At 36.5% G+C, this 9,089-nt stretch overlaps 1 pseudogene; it reads left to right on the forward strand.

The window, feature by feature from the left end:
- The first annotated feature begins 1,101 nt into the window (after positions 1–1,101).
- LOC139942622 (uncharacterized) lies at positions 1,102–3,348 on the forward strand (annotated as a pseudogene).
- Positions 3,349–9,089: the final 5,741 nt, after the last annotated feature.

A 9,089-nucleotide genomic window follows, 5' to 3' on the forward strand; every position in this document is an offset into this window, starting at 1 on the left:
TTTTTTAATCACATTAAACCCGGAAGTTACAGACCCGACAAGGCTGTCGGCCTGACGGCCTCCGCATGCGGTTAGTGGTACGAGTGCGGATGACTTGTGTGCACAGTATTCGTACGATGTGACAGTGTGTATACGGGTGGGTCACGCAGTGTGATCGCACGCACTACACACAGGGTATAAGGGTGGGTTTACAGCGGAGTCTTTTTTGGAGCGAATAATGCGACTGCCTTGAGCAAGGCTAAGTACACTTTAAAAATAGTACAGATTTATTGAAGGAACAGTTTCCTTATTAAATGTTTTTTGTATGTTTTAAAGTCACCAGGAAATATAGTATTTTTTCTTTCCATAAACATAACAGTATATGTTTACGAACAACAAAACAATTCTTTTAGTAGTTGTTTGTCACGATTTTTAAGTTTAAAAAGTAAATAAAGTTAAGTCATATTTTGTGTTGATCATTCTATTCTACTTTTAAAACATAACCCGATGTAAGCAGGCCTGTGAAATCTCTGCTTTAAAGCGGAAATTCGCTCTTTCTTTTTTTCCGCTTTTTACTTCCTCCATGATTAAATAAAAATGATCACACAAATTTGTGCCCGCTTTTTAGTTATTCCAGAGTAAGGACAGCAATGGTTATTCATTGCAGTGCAGAAGTGCCGGCAAAAGAAAGAAAAAAAAACAAGAAAAGACCCGAATAATTCTTACCACACAGGACGCATCTGGAAAAGTCTGTAAAACCTGTGTACAACTTAAATAAACACGTATGTTATGTACATGTAGTGTACATGATTGTACATGTATATGTACGCTAATTGGGATTCACACAAAACACATGGATGCATGAGGACGTTGTGGTCTTTCAGCCGTTCGTTAAGTCGGTAACTACATGGAGAAAAAAATAACGCTGCATATACTTTACAATCGTGCATGTGCAGTACTTGACGAGGGTAATCAAAACGAAATCAAACCCTCCACGTCAATAGAGGCCGTCGTCGGATCGTTGGTTGGTACATTAACTGTTAACATATATACATGTACATGTAAACCGTACGGTACACATGCGCATTTTGTTCAGTCGTGTTTTGCGGATAACAACTCAAGATGTCAGTATTGCATAATTGCGTGACTATTCAAAGAGGGTCAGAGTTAGACACGGGCAGCGATAGATCCAATCCCGACGTCACAAATCCGTGGAAATGGAGTTGGATGGCGTACACTGTCGATGAGGTAAAATTGGGGGACACAATTTGGAAGATCCAGAAAGCTGGGTTTGCAATGTGCATTATTTGCAATAAGGAATTGAAGTACGGGAAACGTGGGCGAGTTCAAAAAAGACTCACATGTATCGATAATGGAGATGAGGAAAAACAACACCCTACTTCCAGGTACGTCTTCTTTCTATAAATTGTACTTTGTTATTATTTATAGGCCAGCTTTTGCAAATCGGTGTTGTTAATTTGTACAAAACTTAGTATAATACTTTTTAATTTATCTTAACATGATAAAATACATGAAATGTACTTCATAAATAAAACATTTAAATTGGATTTCAATAATTTGTCTACTCTATGGATTGTATGTCTAGATCATGGTACATTATCAAGTTATTAAAGCCACAAGCATAACAAGGGAGGGAAACTGACCGGGTAAAAAAACAAAAACAAAAAATTGGGGTTGAATATTGAACAACGAAAAACTTATTAGTCTAGAGTGTAGCTCACATTGACTTATTTAATTATTTTTTAAGGTTCTTTTATTTAAGAAAGTATTATTTAAGCACTTGTCATCATTTGCACTCACTAAAGTAGATACCCAGAGCATTTATGTCCAACTTGTGCGGCTGTTTGAGGAGCTGCAACTGCCTTCGGAGAACCTGTTTACATGGTAATGGATAGCTGCAATGTGATGCGAGGCTCAAAAGCAGGCCTAGAAACATTGATAAGAAGAAACAAAGCCCCGCACCTCCTTGATGTGGATGGTCCCCCACACAATGCTGCCAAAGCTTTCTGCGAACCATTCGAAAAGTACGTTGAATATTTATTGACAAGCTTGTTCAACGACTTCAAGTGGTCTGCTGATAAGAAAGAAGTGCTGTTGTTAATGTGATACACTGGGCATGAAAGGTACCTCACTTGAACTTTATGTGAGCCATAGATGGCTATCAGTGTATGATGTAAGTGTTGATACAGAACGTTTGTGGGATGCGTACCTGGTGTTTGTTTTGCATTCCTGTCCGACACTGATCGAATCACCTACCTTGCATGTATTATTGATGTATACCAGAAGCACAATGTTGATAAGAAGACACAAGAAGGACTAAAACAGCTGCAAAACAAAATGAAACTGAAAATAAAAACAATGACCAGAGGGTGCTGAACGATCAAAGAGAATTGTACAGAAGCTGTTTTACACTGGTTCAAAAACCAAAGTCTTGCTCCATATTTTTTTGTCAGTTCTTCCACTTCTTAAGAAATATGTGATGTTGTTTCAAACAGAGATGTCTATGATTCATCTTCTCAATGACAAGCAAGTAGAACTGCTGAAAACATTCATGTGTTGTTTCATCAAACCAGAGAAGCTGAATGAAATCACACAAAGAAGACTAGCTCAGCTTCAGGTAGACGACAAGACGAATCATCTCCCAGATCATGCACTATTTCTCGTAAAGCATATTCAGAGAATTTGCCAAAGACAATGGCACAGGAAGTCACTGAAACATTAATTAAAGCTTATGTCAAATGTGCAGCATGTCTACAGAGGAAAATGCCAGTAAACAATGAACTTTTAAGAAGTATATCAGCAATTGATCCACGCTGCAGAGGTCATACTATCACACTGAGATGCTTCTTGAAGCTACCCCAGTTGATCTCTAATGTTTTCACAGACGATGAAAGCAAGGAACAGTATGACATAGAAGCAAGGCAATTTCAATTAGAGGGTGCTACACAAACAGTAGACACTGACATTGTTATATTTTGGAGTAGATATGCTGACACATACCCACACTTGACCAAAATGGTGTTTGCTATACTAAGCTGTTTCCATGGTCCAGCTGTTGAGTCATCCTTCAGCTCTATGCAAGAGGTTATGAAGAAGAGGAAATCTAGCTTACAAGTAGGCAGCTTTTCTACCATTCAGACCATCAAGTATGAGCTCATGGCTACCAACAAGACAGCATTACAGTATTTTGACAGAGCCGACTCATCATACACCCCAGTAAACAACACCTTACGCCGAAATATGAGGGCTGCTCATCGCACATATTCCAATCAGAAAGATACTGCAAGTAAGGAAACACAAAAATTAGGCTTGAATAAACCAGCAAAGTGTCGTCTAAAGTCACAATGAAACTACAGTAGTATCTATCGTATGGCAAATGAGAATCTTGTTTTTCAGATTGTGTGATACTCTTTTTCTTTTTAAAGTGAGTTCATTAAAACAGTGGTGAAACTAGCAGTTTGATTTTTAGAATTATTTTGTTGCCTTTTTGTCTTATAAGCTTGGCAACAATAATGTGATATAAGCCTAGTTACTTGATTAATGGAGTGCCCCACTTCAACCAGGGTAAGTCTGTGATGCGCGCTAACTTGACGTTCTACAATCAATCTTACATCATGTAGTGTTACAGCTCCTTTTTTAAGGGTCCACTCACAGGCCTGTCTAAGGCATTGGTCTCTCTAAATGGACTTTATACCTTAGATATTGGTAACTGTTAATGTTCGTAATATTGGTGATCATAAAACGCACTTGGTAAGTCCACATGATGAGAGGCATGTCAAAGGCCTGTTACTATACTGCAATGGTGTTTTTCTTTCACTGTTTCTTGCAGCTTATATTGCAAAAATTTGCCCAAAATGTCACAGGTTTCTTATTGTATGCATTAATATTGAGGAGATACACCAACTAAGGATACTGCATGGGACTATAGCGGTCTTTGACAAAAGACAAATTCAATTAACGTTTGCAAATACATTGTGTACTGCTGTGAAATATAAAAACTTTTCTCAATAAATTGTCCACTTTGTTTGATAAAGTTCTTATAAATTTGTGACAAAGATTCTCTTTATAGAAAAGGTTTGCGGTAACACCATGTAATGACTGTCTCTATCACTAGTACATTGGGTTTGGGAAAACTTGAGTTAACATTGAATAATTACTGCGATAACCTAATTCCTTTCAGACTAATGAAAAATGATGTCATGGCTCAGATGAACCTGAAGGGCAAAGGGAACAAAAGGGCTTTTCTTCAACTAAAGTTGCATAGAATTGTATTTGGTAAGTGAATATTTAGTACACGTCGTGGTTAAATTTGTGTATACAGATTTGTTTGATTTGGACTGTTTTGGTAAAATTTATCGAGGAGATACTACATTGTCAAGTAAACATAGCTGAAAAGTCCTTTGCGGATGGTTTCTGCAATGTACAGTGACTGGAGTTTCACACGTTCCGCTGTGTCGTTTCAGCTGTTAGTTATGTTGAGAGGTTTTGTAGAGGGTTGAGCACGGACAAACTGTATATCGCATCATCTCTGATGCGAAGCGCGCTAAGAGAGCTAAACTATACAGCTATGACGTTTTAGTAAGTTCACGCTGTGCATCATTAAAAAATATTTGTTACCTACCATTTTATGAAAATACACTCATTGAGCCCCCCCCCCCCCCCGCCGCCAAAAAAAAAAAACAACGTGTCATTAATTTTTATATTATAGTTAAACCTTTATCACAGTTTTTAACAATTCCTTTTTTCTTCACAAATGCAATGTGTTTATGTGAGACCCTTTTGGTACAGAAAAAAGGTTCACAGATTTACTAATAACTTACAGAGTTTACAGAAGGTGAAAAATTCTCTTGAAATATTGTTCCATGAAATGCTTCACTTTTTTAGAAAACAGTAAAATAATATCAGTTCTCGTTAGCGAGAATTACAGATTTAATTTAAACACGTGTCATGACACGGCGAAATGAGCGGATACACGGGTGGGTTTTCATGTGTCCAGACTCCGATGACTGATTGAGCCTAAATTTTCACAGGTTTGTTATTTGATATAAAAGTTGTGATACACGAATTGTGGGCCTTTGACAATAGTGTGTACCGAAAGGGTCCAATGGCTTTAATTTGCAATTTAGGGAAATGCTTTAAAAATTGAGCTACCCCTGCACGGGATGCTGTACACAGATTTAATAATCAACACTGCTCTCTTTTGTTGGACAAAAGAGAGTGCTGCTGGTAATTGCCCCAAAAATGATCGAACTATTATAGTTTTTACACATTTTAGACGTTGCTTCATTGTTATTTAATACCCGATGACGTCATTATGACGTGATTAGGCCTGTGGTGTCTTGATATTAAGTTTCAACTATTTGTAGAGCTTCAAAGGTTCACATCGAGATCAATCTTATAAGTTATGCCGTACATAAGCTCAAAAGTTGTTTTTAATTAAAAAATATGAAGATGAACTTTGACCCAGGGTAACGACCCGGAAGTTAAGGTCAATTGATTTTGGTGTACTTTTCAAATGTTGTCATCAATGACGTCATGATTCCAAAAGCGGCAGTTTCATCTACTCACTATTGCGTATAATGTGCATAGTAAGTTTTAAGTTTGTACAATACTTTTGTTAATAAACCCAAAAGTTGTCCTTTGATGTGAAATACACGAAGGCGAACTTTGACCCAGGGTAACGATCCGGAAGTTAAGGTCGTAAGATTTTGGTGTTAACTTTTCACATGTTGTCCAAGTCTTTATCTATCCGATGCTTAAAATATGAACATCATAGCTTCAATGCTCGTTGAGATACAGCAACAAATTGTAATTCTTGAACATAAAAAACCTTGCCATGCGCCATCAATGACGTCATCAATCCCAAAAATGGCGGTTTCATCTACGCACTATAGTGCATATGTACAAAGTAAGTTTTAAGTTTGTACAAGCTTTACTTTAGTTTTAAAGCTGAAAAGTTGTTTTTTGATGAAAAAATGCGGAGGCGAACAAGACCGGAAGATAAGGTCATACGACTTTGCCGTTAACTTTTCGGATGATGTCCGTGTCTTTATCTCTCTGATGCCCAACTATGAACATCATTACATTTATATTCGTTGAGACACAGCGAGAGTCGTGTTTAATTTTTAAAAACCTTGCCATGACGTCATCAACGGCGTCATCATTCCCAAAAATGTCCGTTACATCTACTCACTATTGCCTTTGTGAATAATAAGTTTTAAGTTTGTACAAGCTTTACTTTTGTTTAAAAATTGCTGAAGAAGGTTCACAGGGAAAGAACACCACGAAAAAACCCCAAATAAAAACCATAACAATAGTTGTTCTGTTGGCCGAACACCTAAAAAAAGAAGAAAAAAACATAACAATAACGATAGTTGTTCGGCTGTTACCCGAACATTAAAATATTGTGATTTAAATGCTAGAGCTCAAAGCATTGTTGTTGACAGTACTCCTTTTAATTGACCAGTGTATGTAACTATGGTAATTGTTCTAAGCGACTTGAGGAACAAGTCCTGGATAACTCATGTTAGGAAGATTAGCTCTTAAGATATTTCCTATTTTTGTTCCTACAACTGTACCCAGAAAGCGTGTTGAAATCGAGGGATGTATATACAGCACTTTGACACGTCCTAAAATACAAACCAGACAGAAGAGGAGGTGGAGAGTATAGTCTTTAAAAGTGTGTTCTTGAGCCAAGATATTATAGGTTTTCCCAGCCAATTTCATCAAAAAATAATTCAGTTTCATTAACATGCATCACGCATTTTCCCCTAATCCTCTCAAACTAGGGTTTCTTTTTAGCTCTTAATGCATTTCATTTCATTTTGGGCACACATGGATGCATTTTTCTCGTTCAGATTCGCTTCAGTCATTCTATTGCATTCAAATTAAACATGAGTTTATATAAGTGAACTGGAAATTTAAGCTGCTTTACGAACTCACAAGTTGTCCTTTGTAAGAGGAGTTTCCATGTACTTTACATTATATTTACATCATCTGTTTTTCTTAATTGAAGTTACTGTTCCTTTTGCTTTGTTACCCTTAAAATTAAAGACTGTATCTGATAACTTTGAAATGAAAACTTTAAAATCTTTGCTTTAGCCTTGAGATTTTGTTGCAGTGGTATTTAGGTTGTTGTCTTTGTTTTTGCTAGTGTCGGAACACGTCAAATTAGAAGTTAAAAAGTTTTTATAAGGAAACAAAAAGCTTTAAATTATAAGGGGTGGTTATTAAATTTGAAAACAAATCAGTCTCAATGTAATCTTGCTCTGTACTGACCACGGGCAGCCGTTTTTTGTTTTAAACCGTTGGGCTTAAATGTCAAACCAGTGTAGAAATGAGTTTTCCCTGCCTTTAAAATAGGCAGCAACAAAAAAGCACATTACATAAAATTTGCAAACATTTTGAAAAACATGTTTGCCCATTAGTGGAATTTAATGGTTGACCAGCTCTTGCTGCTGGCTTTAACGAAATTAAAAGATTTTATTTGACCAATGCATGCTTGAAGGAACACATTGCCTTGGATCGGACGAGTTGGCCTAACAAAAGCGTTTGAAACCGTTTGTTATAAAATGCATATGGTTGGAAAGATGTTTTAAAAGTAGAATACAATAAATCCACACAAATTTGCCTCGAAATTGCGTGGTTTTCCAAAAGCAAAACATTGCGAACTAACACGGTCGGCCATTAATGTGAGTCAAAAATTTGACTCCCATAAATGACCGACCATATGCCATTTATGGGAGTCAAAAATTTGACTCCCATAAAAGGCCGACCGTGTTAGTCGACGAGGTAAAAGGACCGTAAAAGGCATGTTTGTGTTGGTCATTGTTTTCTACTTTTTAACCATCTTTCCAACTATATTTATGTAAAAGACAGTGACCACTATTGGTAATTGTCAAAGACCAGCCTTCGAAGTTGGTTTATCTCAACATGTGCATACACTGTAAAACAATACTGTAAAAAATACGGCATTTTACTTTGTTTTGCTACAGTAAATCCGTGTAAACAAAAATTTCAGTAATTCACTGTTTACTATTTACAGTACTTTTACTGTAATGTACATTCACAGTAAATAACTGTTCGAAAGCCTCTAATACAGTAAGCAACTGTTATAAAATACAGCAATCTTGTTAACGAATGGTAACAATAACATACTGTAAAAAATACGGCACTTTAGTGCGTTTTGCTACAGTAAATCCATGTACAAAAAATATTACAGTAATTCACTGTTTAGTATGTACACTCACTTCAAATGTAATGTACACTCACGGTAAAGAACTGTTCGAATGCCTCTAATAACATTAACCAACTGTTATGAAATACAGCAATCTTTTGAACCAATGGAACAAAACATACTGTAAAAAAATACGGCACTTTAGTGCGTTTTGCTACAGTAGATCCATGTAAAAAAATATGACAGTAATTCAATGTTTAGTATTTACACTCACTTTAAATGTAATTTACACTCACGGTAAAGAACTGTTTGTCGGCTTCTGCTACATAATACAGCTAACAGGCAGTAACCAACAACCTAGAGTAAATCCATGTAAAAAAATATGACAGTAATTCACTGTTTAGTATTTACACTCACTTTAAATGTAATTTACACTCACGGTAAAGAACTGTTCGAAGGCCTCTGTTACACAATACAGCTAACAGGCAGTAACCAACTGTTATTAAAAATATTAGATAATTATAAGCTATCAATGGCGGCAATTATCGGAACGAATGGAACAATAACATATGTATTTTCTACGGTAAACAGTTTGTATAGCAAATGGTCAAATACTGTCGTTTTGGTTGGATGAAATTGAGATTCTACAATTTGAAAGTGACTTGATTTCCTTATAATTTGTAGCATCCTTTTTTATTACTAGAAAAATGTTTGTAATGGGCTTTCAAATGCTGCAAAATACATGCAGCGCTGCTTGGAAAATAACTAATTGGCCCTAAACTATACATAAAACAACGTCACACACCAGACAACGGTACATTCTTGCTGCACTCTCAACAATTGGCAGACAACCAAAATCGACATTGGCCCGCGAAAACACTGCATGGTGCACAGCTCTTGTGAACGTTGGGCG

This window comes from Asterias amurensis, chromosome 10 (assembly GCF_032118995.1).
Source record: "Asterias amurensis chromosome 10, ASM3211899v1".
NCBI classification, from domain to species: domain Eukaryota; kingdom Metazoa; phylum Echinodermata; class Asteroidea; order Forcipulatida; family Asteriidae; genus Asterias; species Asterias amurensis.